This window comes from Tamandua tetradactyla, chromosome 15, assembly GCF_023851605.1.
Source record: "Tamandua tetradactyla isolate mTamTet1 chromosome 15, mTamTet1.pri, whole genome shotgun sequence".
Classification (NCBI taxonomy): Eukaryota; Metazoa; Chordata; class Mammalia; order Pilosa; family Myrmecophagidae; genus Tamandua; species Tamandua tetradactyla.
In genome coordinates, this window is record NC_135341.1 from 46,291,650 (window position 1) to 46,309,563 (window position 17,914).

Sequence of the window (17,914 nt, forward strand, 5' to 3'; positions counted from 1 at the left end):
TTTCTCATTTGCTGACAGTTAGGTTTAACTACGTAGTATATTTCATGTATTTTAATTCAATTTATTAAAACATCTTGGATTCATGTCTCCCTTTTATCACTGATATTCTTTCTATTTTCTAGATCTTTTCTGGATCACATTTGCCAGAGGTTTGTCTGTTTGTTGGTCTTTTCAAAGAACCAGTTAAGATTTATTGGTTTGTTTTTTATTCTATTACTTTCTGCTTTTCGCATTTTTAATTTCCCTTTTCTACCTTCTTTGGGACTATTCTGTTGGGCTTGTGTATAATTTGGGGGGTTGTGTGTTTAGTTCATTTATTTTCAAGATTGTAGTTTCTGAATATATTCATTTAACATTAATATTAATTTAATATTTAATTTAATATTTCTAAGCAGGTGGATTCCTTTCATCCATTCTTTTGAATATCCTTTCTAAGTGTGTGACATTATGGTCAGAAAACATGACTTGCATAATTTCTGCTTTGGGGAAATTTTTTTTTTTTTGAGATTTATGTATAGGGTGGGGTTGGGGGGTGGCTAATGCATGGTCAACTTTTGTGGAAAATTTTGTGGGCTTGAAAAGAATGCTCATCCTCTATATCTAGCTACCTATGTACCTATCTATCTATCTATCTATCTATCTATCTATCTATCTATCTATCTATCATCTATCTATTTATCTAATCTATCTGTCATATAACTATCATCTAGTTAGCTATCTAATCAAGTTTATCACTATAGCATTCAAATTCTCTATGCATTTAGGATTTTGCTTAGATAATATGAGAGTGATGAACAAATTTTCCTCTCTGATGGTGAATCTGTAGATGTTTTTCCATGGTATTTCTATCATTTTTGCTTTTTATATTGTAAATATAACGGTTTATGTCTGCTGAATCTTTTTAGTAGTTTGGGCCTTCTAGCAATATGAAATATTTTTCTTTAACCCTTTTAATGTCATTTCCCTTTTCTCTTATTTGTGTGATCTCAACATATTTATTCTTACTTCATTTTGTTTACAATTTTATTGGCGTATCTTTTTCTATTCCTTTATTTTAAACATTCCTACCTCAGAGAAGCCATATAAGCTAGAAAGTAGGGTTCAAAGCTCATCTTTATCACTTCCTGGTTCTGAAGACTTTTACGAGTTATTTGATCTCTTTGTGCTTCAGTTTCCTGATCTACAAAATGAGAGAAACCATAGTACTACCTCATAAGCATCAGGGGTGGATTAAAAATAGAACACAAAATAAATGCTTAATAAATGTTAGAAAGTATTATTTTGTTTAAAGCATTATTATGTAAACAACTTATAGCTTCGATTCCAATCTAAGAATCTCCTTCAATTAATAGATGAATTTACATTTGAAAATTGCTTTAAGTAGCTAAAAGTTTCACCCATTTTAAGTATGCAAGTCCATGGTATTTAGTATTTTACGGAGTTGTGCAACCATCACTCCATTCCAGTTTTAGAATATTTCCATCATTCCAAAAAATCTCTTGTGCCCATTTGCAGTTTCCTCCCCCAGCCCTAGACAACTATTAACCCGCTTTTTGTCTGTATAGATTTTCTTCTTTAGACATTTCACAAAGAATGGAATTGTATAATATGTGTGGTCTTTTACATATGGCTTCTTTCACTTAGTATAAAGTTTTTGAGGTTTGTTCATGTTGTAGCAATCCTTTTTAAACTACCAAATAGTATTATTTTGTGTGGATATACCACAATTTACTTATATACCAGTTGAAGAACATTTGAATTAATTCTACCTTTTGGCTATTATGAAAATGCAGCTGTGAACATTAATTGAAAATCTTTGAGTAGACATGTTTTCATTACTCTTGGGTAATTCAGCAGGGTTGCTGCCTGTTCTCCTGGACTTCTCCACCAGGATAGAACCTCTAAGCAACAGAGCTGGGGTTGGGGGGATTGTGAGTAGCCTTAACCTACAATGCCGTAGGTTCCAACTGTTCTTAAAGTGCTTTTCAATTTGTTTCATGCTTTGGTCAATCTTCAGAGTCTTTAAAATTTTTTGATGTTTGTTTTTTCATGCTTTTTGTTTGTTTTTCTTTCTTTAAATTGTTTTTTTTTTTTTTTTTTTGTATGCTTTGTGGCTGGGGTCACATTTCATTCTTTTTCCATGCGAGTATCCCATTACTGCAGCACCATTTGTTGAATTTTTGTTTGTTTGTCTGTTTGCTTGTTTGTTTGTTTTGGGAAGTGCATGGGCCGGGAATCGAATCCGGGTCTCCCACATGGCAGTCGAGAATTCTACCACTGAACTACCCTTGCACCCCACTATGTTTGTCTTTACATGCTTTTTTGTTTGTTTAGTTTACTTTTTGGTGAGAGATTTGCTTTGTCATTTCAGAAGTTCTCCCCCTTCTCCCCATTATGTATTTTATCACGATTACTGATAGAAATTTATCTCCATCTCCTTATTTTTGCTTTCCATTTACCATATTTTGTGTTCTGTTTTTTCCCTATTCTGCATTTTCTTTAATGCTTTTTCTTCTTAATTATCTGAGAATGTCTATACTGTTTCTAGTTTTCTAGTGATTACCCTTAAGGTTTAAACAAATGCACTTAAACATTTTTCTATCAATGTCTAAGGTTAATCAGTTTATATCTTCTCTCCAAATAAGAACATAAGCTTCCCATACTTTTATTTCCTTTGCCTCTCTGCCATCTCTCTCCCATTCCATTGCAACTTTTTCCCATGTGGAGATCATTTTGAATTTTATCTTTAATTTTAATTGTTATTATTTTTATTTAGTAATCAGTGCCTTTTTAGATAGCTCTGAGTTTTGTTGATCTCATTGTCACCGTTCTTTCTTCAGTGAACCTGTCACCCATTCACACAATCATTCTAGGTCAAAGTCTAGACTTTGTCATCCATAATAAGTGACTCATGACCTAATTCTCAATTTAAAATATCTCATTATCTGACCATTAGCTTTTTCCCTTCTGTCTCGTTACTCTGACTCTCTCATGGCAAGAAATATCTTACTTTACTGAAACTTTCAAATCTTTGATTCTCTCTTTTATCACTAGCTTTACTGTCAATTTCCTTCTCTATCCCCTTCAGTTTGCATGGACAGAACAGTATAACCTTTCACTTGTCTTGTGTCCCCTTTCCCTCCATTATTACTCCAGCTAAAACAAGCTGGTTACTCTATTTTTGTACCCAAGCAGCTGAATATTTCCGGGAAAGATTATATTAACACACTTCACATTTATGACCTTAGATCTCAAGTGGGCACTCAACTCTTCCCAAATAAATGAACTTTTCCACCCTCCCAAGTAATGTTTTTACTTCTTCTCCTTTCCTCACTCAAATAGCTCCTCACCTCTCAATCTTAGCTATGATTTCACCTCTATTTAATCAGACGACAATGACCTTATCTTTCTACATTTTTGGTCTTCTATGCTACCTGCATTTATACTCCATTGTTATAATAGAGGGTGTCCTAGATTCTGTATAAGCCCCTCACTTTACTCTGGATCCCATCTCCTCATTTCTTGGATCCTATTCCCTACTGTGATGATCCCTTTTCTCTCCTGCATTAACAATTTCTCCCTTTCAACTAGGTCATTCCCACGTTAACCTGGCATCCCTCTTCCCACTCCCCTCCTCCACTCCCCATTTCTCTGTTCCTGGTTGCAGAAAAACTCTTGAAATACTCAAGTATAAACAAATCTTCCAAATTCCTTGCCTCCCATTTTTCACTTCAGCCACACTTTACTTTCATCAGTCCAACAATAGGACTTTTATTAACCTTACCTTTGACCTACATCAACCAAAGCTGAAGGTTAATTTCCTGTTTTCATCTGATATCTCAGTGGCATTTGATCCAATTGACTGCCCCTTCCTACTTTGAAACACCTTTTCACCTGACTCTGAGATAGCACACTCTTCTCATTTTTCTCTGACTCCATTGTCCATATTTTCTCAATCTCCTTTGCCGGCTCCTGTTTCTGCTCCAGATCTATAAGTGCGAGATGCCTAGTTCTCTTTCCTTCACCCATTCCTCTTTTGGACTCTATTGGTAATCTCCTCAACTCATGTACATAAATAAATGTAAGCTTTAATGACTCTTAAATTTTAGTCAACAATCTAGATATTTCCTATGAGCTTTAGGCTCATATATTCAACCATTTACTCAACATCTCCACTTGCTTATCTAATAGACATCATACACTTCACATGTTCAAAGAGAACTACTGCTTACCATCTCCTCCTGAAGTCATCCTGGCACCAACTATCCCTTCTGAGCTATTGTCTGGTACTATGTGTCACCACCATCCCTGCAGTGTATGGTGCCAAAAACTTAGTTCTCAATTCTTCTCTTTCCCTCTCTCCCTAATGTAATTCATTGGCAAGTCTTCTTGGCCTTACCTCAAATCCGTAAAAAATCTGTCCACTTCCTTTGTATCTACACTACCCTTCATCCTAGTCCAATTTACCTTTATCTCTTCACTGCACTACTTTAACAGCCAACAGAGTGACCTTATAGCTTCTACTCTTGCACCCCTAACAATATCAATAAAACATATATTGCAAAATATTTCAGACTTACAGAATAGTACAAAGACATAATGAATGTCCATGTATCCATCTTAAGAAATAAAATATATGATTGAGGTATTTGAAGCTCTCACACGATACTCCCTGAACAAATCTCTCTCCCATCTAGTGGTAGTACCATCTTTAATTTAGTGTTTTTATCCTCACACATGGTTTTTATGCTTTAAATACGCATGTACAGCTATCCCTTAGCAATATGTCATTTGCTTTCCATGCTTTAAAACTCTATATAAACAGCATGTGGACAGAGAATAAGAATATAATTTGTTCCAGAAAATAATGCTCTGGCTGAGGAGGCTCCTGAACTGCCCAGTTCAGGCTGCTGTGCCAACCTTCTCCTCATCCCTTGGCTTGCATTTAAAGAATGTCTATGACATTCTTGACTAACTGATATTCCCTCTTTCCTCTGACTTCAAGGTGGATTCCTTCTGGATCTAGACTTGTGATGTGCCTCTGATGTATAAGACCTTTTGATTTGCACTGGGTGAATGGCCCTTCGGCTACTTCTGATTTTTCTCTTTACGTTTTCTTTTTGCCCCTACCACTCACTTACATTTTTTAAAATTATGTATTTATTTCTATAAACTGCTGAAAACCTTTCCTTATGATTGAGCAAGGCAGAGGTAAATGAATGAATGAATGAATACATAAATAAGTAAATAGACATCTCCTAGAGGAAAGAGAAGAGTTGATAGAGGTCCCTTCCATGATTGCAGCAGTAAACCCCTATTTTTGCTTTCAGGATTCTGTGCTACAACTGACCAGGTCACCTTGTACTGGCATAGAGGCTAATCTGATGTTTTAATAACATTTTGTATTAACTGCATTATTCAAAACTACACTGTAAAAGACCATGAACCATAAACCAGCTGCTCAAATACCTTATCACACAATGTCATCGTAAAGATATCCCTAGTCCCCATTTGCACTGGAGTAAGGAGATGGAATAAGGAAGTAGGACGTTCCTCTCAGATATCATATTTATGACACAGTATATTTAAGATCACCTCCATCATAACTTCTGTTTCCCTGAAATTGTCCCAGCATTGATTTTCAAGGAGAGGCAGGGCTTTTTGTATGTGGGACGATGGGAAATTTGGTAATTTTCTTCACACTTGTAAATGACCACCCTGAGGAAGAAGGATTAGATTTGTTCCATAAAACTCTAAGAGGCAAAATCAGGCCAGAAGGAATAGTTCATCAACAGAAAGGAAATTTCTCATGGTCAAAGCCACCCAAAGATGGAATGGTTTGTGCTGATTTGAGCCCCTTGCTAACCCTTCAGCATTCTTCCTTCAGCACACAGAGTCCTTCCTATTCTAAGCCTCCTGTCTGAGGGTTTTTGGTGACTGCAAGATTTTATGAAGACTGTGCACTGAGAAGGCCAGGAATGCCAGTGAATGGATGCTTCCAGGAACAGACTTTGATCAATGATGCTCAGGATTTGGTGGATAAGCAGCCTAGCTTCCCTTGGGGGGTTGGGGGTGGAGAGGGGCATCTCTGAAGCAGGGTCTACATAGTCTCCCAGAAGTCTCCAGTGGGACTGAGCCCTAGAGGCTCACCGTAGTAACACACTCATTCACCACTCTGTGAGCTGCCATCCCCACCCTGTGTCACCTCCCCAAACCCCTACTCTGAATCCTGGGTCTCCTTCCCAAGTAAACTACTGCACTAGAATCCTTGTCTCAGAGTCTGCTTCCGGGGAAACCCAGACTGAGACAGGGCCCTTGTGAATATGTTATTTGTTACAACTTACTTTCATCTTTCATGGTGGATTAGCATACACTATGGAGAGGTTGTCAACAGTTTGCCTTCTCAGAAAGGTAGTTTGGTAAAATTAATTAGACAAACAAATATTTATTCAGTACCTACCGTGTCACGACTCTGAGATGGCCACTATAGGATTAGTGGTCTCTCGTCTCGAAAAGCGGATGGTCCATCAAGCACCACAGCCCAGAGACTTCAGTGAAATATGATCAGTGTTGTAACTAAAGTAGGATCACGGGATGATGGCATTGCTAAGGAGAAAGGAACTAATTCTGATTAACAAGGTAGGATCAGATCCAAGAGGATGTAGCATTTAAGCTGTGTCTAGAAATGGCAGAATTCAACATGCAAAGAAGCAGGGAAAACAAAAAGAGAAGGGACGGCTGCATACAACTTCTTCCATGTTGACTATACATGTTCAGCGAAATATAAGTGCATGCATTTAAAAATTAGCAAGTGCATAAATAAGACAAATAAGCAAATAAATAAATAATTTTAAACATAATTCATAGAGTGCCAACAACCTAAGATGTAAATTTATGATTGGTACTTAGCAGAAATATATTGACAATTCAGACAAGAACCTTGCAAATTATAACACACAATTTGTTGTTAAAAGTCTTGAGACAAACCAAAAATGAAAATGATGAGTGAGGTCAGCTATGTCCTCTGGTTGGTAAAATTAAGTCTCCGTCAGCTGCAAAATAAAAAGACACTACTCATTACTAAAAAGTTTATAGATGTTCCAATTACATACCAATTTATTGAAAATGACGAATTCTGAAAATGCTTAAGAACTTCATGCAGACATTATAACAATGTGGACTTTGGGGAGAGATTCATGAAAGCAACTATCAACTCAGCTGTGGCTTCTCTAAAACAGCCTCATTATCCTCATTTATTCTGTTTGGACTTTTCTGAGGTGACAGGTGAGAGGAGGTCCTTTCCTATTCCTAGACTGTCCAGCTGAGCACCTGCAATGTTGGGAAGAGAGTGATGGTCCGCTGGACATTGGGTTGATGAGGAAAGTGATCCGTTGTCTAGCACCATCAACCTTTCCTTGCAGCTGGGCAGAGCTGACCTTGGGGTTAGCATGACCCAGAATTTGTTTCCGCAAGAGCTGGGTAACCCCAGCTTTTAATTTGAATCAATGAGAGGGTGGGAGTGATTGATGGCAAAGAAGTGGACCTTGAAGAGTGGGCCAGACACCCAGGTGCACTGGTCCTTTAGTTTCCCCATCAAATGCTACCTGGTGAGTCACAGGGCACAGAATGGGGGGGGGGGGGCAGTGCTGAGGGGCAGTCAGCTGTTACTCAGAAACACAGGTGGGCCACATGGTTGAAGACAGATCCAGGCTTCCTGTCAGACAGCTGGTGGTAAATAACAGGCTGCAATTTCCTGGGAGGAGCAGACAGGTAAGAGCCTCTCAGTAGATGAAAGAGCCAGGGCTGATGATCTGTATCATGGAAATTTAGTAAATTAATTTTTTCATTCATGTGTTGATTTAACAAACATCTTTAGCCTTTCTTCTCAAAGAATGAACCACAGACCAACATCAACGGCCTCACTTGGGAGCATGTAAGAAAGGTGGAATCTCAGGCCCTATCCCAGCCTGGGTGAACCAGAACCTGCATTTTAACAGCCTCTCAGGCATTCTTTAGTCACTTAAAAGTCAGAAAACCTGATCAGGAACCACTGCTGGGTAGGGCTCTGCAGAGAAGCTGGAAGGATGCATCTGATAAACGTCATGCCACCACTGAGAGGGCTTGGGCAAAGGGGTCCAGGGGGCCCTCCTGCATGTGTTACCTCTGTGAAGATATGCTTTGTACCTAGCTTATTCCATTCCGAAGTCATGTAACACCTCCCCACTTCAACAATACCACTGTCCCTTCAATATGGCTCATCGGTTTTTTGGGGAGCTTGCTGAAGGTCTAGTTGATGAAGTCAAGTATATAAGGTGACTAGGAAGGATATCCTCTGTCATGCCTGAGGGCCCCAGAGCTTGGAAGGGGTTGGGAATCTTCCTGAAGACTCTCCATAGGGGACCCTTGAGGCTATGTTTATATAATCGTGTTGGAGCTTTATCAGCCACAAAGTGCTGTGCCTACTCATGGTGCAGACTGGAAATCCCAGAACCTCTCTGCTGCCTACCACTTTCTCCTGGGGTGTTAGATAGCAGTACACTTTGCACCAATCTTAGTCACAGCCAGATGGATTATGCTGTAATGCAGGAACACAGTGAGCTCAGATCCCCCCTGATTCCAAAGTAGGCCCTGGCAGGAGGCAAGCTGGTGAATGGGCAGGTATGTGCTCTCCTTCTGATTGCACGGCATACACTCAGTGGCACCCTTGTAGCCTATGAAGATCATGAAGTCTTTTATTAAAACTCTCTGCCTCTTTTGGAGAAGGAAAAGAATGCAGAGTTTTAAAGAAATTAAAGGGAATTGTTCTGTATCAGTTTATTAAAGCTGCCAGAATGTAAGATACCAGAAATGGGTTGGCTTTTTCAAAGGAGATTATTAGGTTATGAATTTACAGTTTTAAGGCTGTGAAAATGTCCAAATTAAGGCATCTAGAGGAAGATACCTTGGCTTTGAAGAAAAACCGATGGCATCCGGGGTTTCCATCACTTGGGAAGGCACATGGCAATATCTGTGGTTCTCCTCTCCCATCTTCTGGTTTCAAACGACTCAGCAACTGTTTCCTGTGGCTTTCCCTCTAAGAGGCTATGGGTTCCTCACTTAGCTTCTCCGGAGCGGACTCTGGGTTTTATCTCCAAATGTCTGTGTCTTGGTTTCATCTCTCTGTGTCAGCTCTGAGTGCTCTCTCTCTCCGTGATCTCTTTTAAGGACTCCAGTAATTTAATTAGACCCATCCTGAATGGGTGGGGTCACCTCTCCATGGAAACAACCTAATCAAAAAGTCCCACCCAACAATAGGTCTGCCCCCCAAGATTGGATTAAATGAACATGACTTTTCTGGGTACATAACAAACCAGCACAGGTCCCCACACTCATAAATGCCTTTGGTGAAAGGTTGGGGTTGAAATCCTGGTTCTGGTTGTTATGTGACTGTGGACCAAGATCTCAGCCCCTCCATCTTGTGAGATGAAGATATTGACACCTATTATCCAAGGTTGGATGCCCAACACATGCTAGATGCTCAGTAAATGCACTTTCCGCTCACCGGGAAGGGAGCCAGGGATGTGGAGAGACCATTATGCAAAACTGCCCTCAAAGTAGCTGTGTAGTTGGCTTGCTGGCTGAGGAAAGAGGGATGAGTGGTGCAGAAAATCCATAGGCATTGCTGGTAATGTCCAAATAGCAAGGAAGGTCATGTGCTTTGGGATGAGGCAGACCTGGATTTGAATCTAGGGGTGAATGATGCTTGCTGACCTGTAGTTTCTTCATTTGTGAAATGAGAACAAAATTCTTATGCATGTTAAGGTTTAAAGGAACTGTTTGTCTAAACACTATGGTACCCATTGGTCATGTAAGGTAGACACTCATTAAATGGTGGTTTGCTTCTCTAAATCTTACTCTGAACCACTTGGGTGCAGGTGAAGGAACATTGGGCCCTGAACAAGTAATTAACATATATATTGAACATTTACCATGTGCAGGGGTTGCAAAGATGAATAAGACACAGTTACTACTTCTTAATAGTTCAAGTGCAAGGTCAGATGGGAATGTAAATAACAAGCTTGCACAGCAGTGGTAATACAGCAGGAGAACATGAAGGCCTTTCTCCTTGGAGTCTGGAGCAAAGCCAGCTGAAGTTGCCAGTCCCTTCTTTTGTGACCTCTCCCTGCCCCACTGAAAAGCCAAGTGTCCTCCCACCAAAGAAAACCTGTTCTTTCTGAAATGAATCTGCCATACATTACCTACACCTCTGGGTGAATTTAAATGAATGAGTATTTGCACATCTCCACCCTTGAAAACGGTTATACCTGTGCCAGAGTTGACAGGTGGGGAGGTGTTTGGGAGCAGAGAAGTTACTCTGTCTAGTAAACTCCTATTAAAAAGAAAGAATTGGAGCTTCCCAGGGTGGAGAAGAAATGGTGAATGCCCGTCCTGATAGTAATCATCCCAAAAGAGAAATCTGAAAGACACTATAAGGCTTATGAAAGTCCTTCTTTGCTGTGCATCAATGTTATAGGTGAAGAAATGGAAGTTCAAAGAGGTCATGACTTGTTCAAAGACACAACTAGTACATGAAAGAAGATTTCAGTTTGAATCTTCAAGTAGAAATTTTGGGTTCTTCATAATACTGGAGTAGAAGAGTTCTCAGTCAACCAAGAAGCCCCAATCCCTCATGTCTTCCACTTTCCATTAATTCATGCAAAAATATATTTATTGAGCTCCTTCTTTATGCTTAGGAAATAGAGCAGGTACAAGGATCTCTCACTCTCTCTGTCTCCATCTGCTATCTATCTATCTATCTATCTATCTATCTATCTATCTATCTATCCATCTATCTATCTCTATCTATCTATCTATCTATCTATCTCTATCTATCTATCTATCTCTATCTATCTCTATCTATCTCTATCTATCTATCTATCTATCTATCTATCTATCTATCTATCTATATCTATCTATCTATCTATCTATCTATCTCTATCTCTATCTATCTATCTATCTATCTATCTATCTATCTATCTATCTATCTATCTAATCTATCCAATCTATCTATCATGTCTATCCAATTTCTGCCCTCAACCTCAAGAAATATACAAACTAAAAAATGTAGAAAGGTTATACTCAGAAAACTATATCATGTCCCTGCCCATCTGGTAGGGACTAACTTTGATTTTAATACCCAATTTCTTGGTCCCCTAAATTCTGATGTACCCCCAGTGCATGACTGCTAGCTCTCAGAGTTCACCTGCTCTTGGGACTCTTTACTGCCAACTCCTGAATCAAGTGTGTTAACATTTCATTCTGCATCGCTGGAGACATGGAACTAAGCCACTTTACGATGGTCCATAAAAAAACGACTCATGCCAGGCATTTTGTAAGCTTAGTAGAAAGACAAGGGTCACAAAGTAGGAATGGCAGATAGAGTATGTGGCTTTTTCCCCCTTCCCACTCTGGGAAGCTCCAATTCTTTTTTTTAATGCTGAATCACTCACCCATAGCTCTATAGCTGTAGTTCCCCAAAGTTTCATAATCAAATGTATCATAGTGCTCAAGGGAAAAAAGGACTTTCCCTGTGTCACCAGGTCTGTAGACTGCATTTAGGATTCTTTTAAAATAAACTATTGAAGTCTGACATGCACATAGAGACTGCACTCATTAGAAGCATTCTGTTTGATAAAACTTCACAAAGTGAATATATGTATGTAACCAATACCAGACCAAGAAAAAAAATATCAGTGGCATTCCAGCAATTTTTCCAGGGGTATTTTTTTCCTCCTTATTACAACTTAAAGGAGAACATGGGAAGCCCTTTAGGGAGGGACAACGTTCCACCAGCAAATGGAGGAGGCATGGCTATGGCTGGAGCAAGCAAAGAAGGCTTCAGAACTGGACCCTACAGGATGGTAGCACTTGGGCAATTGAAAGAGATGAGAAAGGGAGTGGGAGGATGAACCAGGGTGCTACAGAGGGCTTTAATATGAAAAGTCATGGAGAGCAAAAGATTTCAGCAACCAGAATGGCTCCCAGTCTGGTTTGTGTCTGAAGATGGGGATGGTGGGGAGAATGCTGGAGAATCTAAGACTGGAACTGCATTGTGAAAGATCTGAAATGGCAGCGTAAGTGTCCTTCAGTGGCTTTTGCAGGATTTGGGTTTATCTATTAACACTCAGTGTTGCATGTGACAAAAAAAATCCGATTTGTTTGCGCAAATAAAATAAAAGTGACATGTTGGCTCCTGCAGTGAAATAGTCTATAGGGGTATTGCCTGGGACGTTGCTTGATTCAAGGTCCAAAAAGCTAGGCTTTCTCTCCTTTCTGTTATTTTATCTCCAACCTCAGGGTTATCACCTTTAATCTGAGGCAAGGATTTGAATGTAATTTGGGAAGCACAGGAGGTACCAATGAGTGGGTGGAGGAGTGAGACAGGGAAGGGAAGATTGCCAAAAAAGGGTGTGTTATTAAGTCAGCTGTCATTGCGGGTGCTTAGAGCTTAGTCCCACTATTAAGTGCTGGGAAACTGGGTAGAACACATGCCTCAGAGTTACTTCCTTGGAGGGGTGAGGAAGCTGAGGTACTTACATACCAATTCCTTTCAGTCATCAGTTCAGGGTTATGCCCAAGGAGTGTTAGTGCTCTAGCACTTCCAGCTGGCATACACTTAGGGAGCATGGCTTTCTGAGATTTTTGAGAAAGCCCTTAGACACAGAGATGCTGATAGTGGCAGTTAGGAGTATCTGGGACCCTGAAGGGGTGAAACCCCATGGATAAGAGTGGGGATCTAAGAGCATCAGCCTCTTCTCCATTCTTAGCAGGCTTTGCCTTTGGACTCACGAACAGCAGCCACCCTTTCTTGAGGCTGGAAAGAAGAAATTTTCTCCCCTCCCAAGTGAGCAAAAGGCTGATACTAGCTTTTGTTTTTACCCAAATTGGGTCACTTGATTCCATTCCTGAGGTCAGGGGAAGGTGATACTCTAGAAAAGAATCCCTAATTATTAAGTGACTCAGCAAGGGAAGAAAGAGAAGCAAGCTTGCTTGGCTAAATGAGGAACCTGGCTTGGGTGTGATGAAGCTTTCCTATGGGCAGCTGGTGTGTGATATTGAAGACTGAGAAAAAGCTTGGACTGAGGATGTTTACTTGAGTGTCTGTTTCCGTTTGGGTCCCCTCAAAGCAGATGCGGAGAGGAGGACTTAGGTGCAGGTAGTTTATTTGGGAGGTGTTCTCAGGAAGCACTAGTAGGGAAGTGGTGAAGTGAGACAGAGAAAGGAAAAGAAGTCAGTTCAGAGGGTGTTAATGAGCAGTCACCTGTGTGGGCAACGGCTCAATTCTCTCGGGGCCTTTGGAGATACCTCGTAGAATATATCTCAGAATTTCTCACCAAGGTGTGAGGAAACTGGAGTTTCTATTCACCCACTTCAGTTCCTCACTAGTGAAGGGACTTTCCAAGGCATTTTAGTCCCTTATCCTTCCACCCAGAGCTGTAGGTGGGCCAAGCCTGTGCCCAGTGGCCAGAGAATGTGCTTCGCCAGAGAAGCACAGGAAGCCCCCAGCAGCAGGGTACATCCCCTTGTCCCCTGGGTGCAGAAAACCTCCAGGGTGGGGCAAGTGTTGTGGTTACGGCACCATCACGCTACTGGGTGACAGAATCCCCTGCTGGGTGAGGAGGGGCAGAAGCCCACGGCTCCAGCTCACTTCTAGTCTTTAAATTCTCCAGTCCATTTCCCTAGAAGGCTCCAAAGTTCCCATCTTCTCTAATCCGTCCAGGGTACACTGGCCCTGGCTGGGTGGAAAATGGAAATGTGGTCCTTTAATAAACTCCCAGATTAAAAACAAACAAGAAACAGAGACTTGGAGGCCAAATGTTAGTCCAAGATTGCCCCTGGGAATGGAAATAGCAGCTATGCAGGTGGGAAGCAAATGAAGTTACCCAGCCCTCTATCTATTGTTTTAATTAAATTAATAATTCTCAAGTACCTGGAGGATATTTTAGAATCTCTGGGGAACCTCTTTCAAACCAGGCCCATGCCCCCTCCTCTGTATTTGGTGGGTTGGGGTGGGCACACAGCCCCTCTCTCCCTCCTGGTGGAGGACTGCTGTTAGAAATCTGGAAAGTTACTGATGGGCGAGCCTTGGAATGTGGACAATGCGGCAGCGTGTTCCCGAGATTGGTAGGGTGGGAGAAACTTATGGTGAGAAGACATGATTTGAATTTAGACCTGACCAGCTTCTCTATGCCTCAGTTTCATCATTTGTAAAATGAGAATGATAATGCAAATGCATTTCTCTTAATTGTGTTTTATGGGATCTCCCCTAGTGTGAGAATGAACAGTTTCTGCTACATTGTTTTAATGGCACACTTTTCTTTCTCTCTTTTTTTTTTTTTTTTTTGCAGTTAACCCTTTGTGATCTTCAATGCGGGTCAGTGGAATATCCCTGCTCAGTGCAGGGAAGGCTCTGCAAATAGGACCACCAGAGGCTGGATCAGACGTCTCAGGCAGAGTGCAGAGTAGGTCCACCCGTGACTCTTCTAACAAAGAGGACAGATTTTCCTAAGGCACAGGGAATGGAAGGTGAGCATCTTCCCTGGCAGAGGTGGGGGGTGTGAGAGTCATGAATGGACCTCAGAGATGTCTTCTTGACCCTCTCACCCCTCCTCCCAGGTGAATTTAAAAGCATGTTGCTTTGAGCCCCTACAGCGCATACTTTCACTAAAGAAACTAGCAGTCTTATTAATTACATGCATTTGTCAGGAAAACAGTTGCCTCCCTTTCATGTGTCTTTAGCTAGTGCTGAAATAATTTCCCTCAAATATTCAGCCTATTTTTAAAAAATAAAATAAACAAAACAGCACATGCAATAGTAAAAATTTTATTTGTAATCCTAAAAAGATACTGATTGCAGTGAACTTTACAAGAAGCCCAGGTAAGTTGCCAATTTATCTTAAACTCACATGTAAACACAAATGCTTTTAGAGGAGAGGGCCACTTGCTACCATTTGGAGGAGAGGAAGTGGGTAGAAATTCCCAGGAATTCCCTGGGTGAATCCTGCAGAGGCATTGCCTCGAGGAGGTTGACCCCAAATATAGCAGGTGCAGCTGGCCCCTGGCTGAAAAGTATTCCTCAGCTGTTCTTCATCCTTGGCCAGGAGGGATTCTGCCCAATAACATGTTCTCTCCTCTCTGCTTCTTGGATCAGTATGACATTCTCTGAGCCTTTTTTTAAGCCCCATTAGGCAAAATGCAAAGAAATTGCTGAACAACTCCCAAACACACACAATTGCATTACCCGGTGCAGCTGTTGGGGGTTGAATCATGTCCCCCACAAAAGGCACAATCAGGTCCTAACCTCTAGTCCTGTGGGTTTGAACCCATTTGTAAATAGGACCTTGGAAGATGTTATTAAAGTGTGCCCAAACTGAGTAAGGGTGGGCTTTAATCCAATGTGGCTGACGTCCTTGCAAGCAGAAGAAATTGGAAATTGGATACAGAAAGAGAAGCCACAGGGAGTGGTGAGAAGCTGGAAGTCAATGGAACCCAGAAGAGAAAGGAGAAGATGCCATTATGTGCATTGACATGCGATGGAAAAGCCAAGGAACTCCAAAGATTGCTGACCAGTCAGAGGATAATGACCCCAGGAGGAAGCAAGCCCTCTAACCTCTGAAATTGTGAGCCATAAATTCCTGTTAAGTCAACTCATCTTATGCTATTTGTTTTAGCAGCTGACAAACTAAAACTGCTGTTTTAGTTCAAGGACATATTTCTGAATTTTGTTTCCTGTAACTATTCTGAGTACACCGAGAATTGAAGCAGAAGGCTCCTGCAATGAGAGACTGCCCAATTAAAGTCCCGCTAGTGCAGGGCTTCTGAGAATGCCTGGCACAAGGGTGTTGTCAGGGAAATGGAGAAAATAATGCAAAGTGCCCCTGTCTAAAATATTCCACTGGTTATTTCTAATAGTGAAAGGGTGGCACACAACCTGTGTGTAATCCTTTCTGGGATAGACTAGAAATTAATTAAGAAATAATCACACATCAGCATGGCAATGTAAGACCTCCCCTAAAATAACCTCCGAAGAGATTTAGCAAATAAAAGGACAAATCCCACTTGCTTAGAACTCTGAAGGATAGAAGAGATTGGAGAAGGACTCCACAAATGCTGAATCAAAAAAAAAGAAAACATCAAGTAGGAAACTTCCGTCCTGGAACCGCTGGTCCACTCCCTCTCCCTCACTCAGACCCTCTCAGCCTGGGAGTTACTCAGAGACAGTGGCACTGATCCCTCTCACTTCCCAGTAGAGACAGAAGCAATAGAATGCCACACATAGCCAGGGATAAGGATCCAAGAACACAGAGACCCGGGACTGAACACAAACTGCTGAGGAGTGCTGCATATAAAAGGGCACCCAAAAACAGGGGGTGGTGGTGGCGGCAGCGGTGAAAGTGAGGTTGGAAAGTACTGCACTCATTCAATCCAGTTTATTTTGACTGGACCATCTAAACATGAAATGAACTTTTCTACAGTGACCCACCTTTCTAGATTGACCCAATATGGCTCCCGAGATGTGGGATACCAGAATAGGGAAAAAAACCTGAGGCAGAAAACCATCACAGAGGAAAATAAAACTGGGGAGGTAGCAGGGTTAAACTGAACTTCTGTAAAGCAGGAGGGTCACAGAACTACTAAGAATAAGAAAAATGAGGCATTGAGTGAGGGAGAGAATATAAACAAATTACAGGAGCTAAGGAGAAATTCTGTAAGAAAACAAACAGAAATGATCAAGATTCCTGGAGAAGGTATAGACGAAAGGAAGTTTTCTCCTAGTGGTGAAACAATTACACAAAAAGTGCAATCTTAAAAATTGTACCAAATATTCAGGGCAAGAATCAGACAAAGAAGAGTTGAGAAAATCTGATCACTTAAACTCAGGCTATTCTAAAGGTCTAGAATAAGTTGGACTAAGGGTCGAAAAAGAATCAACATGAAGCCAATCAACAATAAAACCTTAGACAAGAGGAAGAAACTAATTTTCAGAGGTAAGACATGAAGAGAGTCAGATATCTAGACATCAGCAAAAAATTACAAGCTATATTAAGAAACAGGAATATATGGCTCAGACAAGGAATTAAATGAACACTTCAGAGGAGATACAAAATTTGGAAGAACTAATCAAAGAAGTTCAAATAAATCTCTTGCATCAATTCAAGGAGATGAAGGGAAATAGTCATAAAGAGATAAAGGATATTAAGAAGACATTGTGTGAGCATAAAGAAGAAAGCCTAAAAAGAAACATTAAAGAAATTGTGGGGGTGAAAGGAAAGGAACAACATTAGAGATTGAAAATACACTACAGGCATACAATGGCAGATTTGTATAGGCAGAAGCAAGAATCAATGAACTGAAAGACAGGACAATTGAAATCATACAGTCAGAAGAATAGATAAAGAAAAGAATTGAAAAAATTGAACAATGTCTCAGAGATTTGTGTGACAGTATGAAGGGCACAAACATTCACGTCATGGGTATCTCAGAAGGAAAAGAGAAAAGAAAATGAGCAGAAAGTATATTCACGGAAATAATGTCCAAAAGATTCCCAACTCTTATGAAAGACATAAATAGACACATCCAAGAAGAACAATGTACTTCAAAAAAAAATAAATCCTAATAGACTACTAAGACACATACTAATAAAAGAATAAATGGAAAACATAAATATTTATGTACCTAAATATGGTGCTCCAAAATACTGGCAAAATGAAAGGGAGAAATAGGCACCTCTACAATAATTTTGGCGAGTTCGATACATTACTCTCATCAACAGATAGAACATCTAGAAAGAAGATCAATAAGGGAACAGAGAACTTGAATGATATGATAAATGAATCAGACCTAATGGACAAATATAGGACACTGCATCCCCAAA

At 40.5% G+C, this 17,914-nt stretch overlaps 1 long non-coding RNA gene across 1 annotated transcript in view; it reads left to right on the plus strand.

Annotated features, from left to right (window-relative positions):
• The window catches only part of LOC143657385 (uncharacterized), a 66,041-nt gene that overhangs the window by 24,804 nt on the left and 23,323 nt on the right, over positions 1–17,914 (plus strand). Inside the window, exon 2 of the long non-coding RNA XR_013162833.1 lies at positions 14,388–14,565. This is a non-coding gene — a long non-coding RNA (uncharacterized LOC143657385). The remainder of the gene's footprint in view (positions 1–14,387; positions 14,566–17,914) is intronic.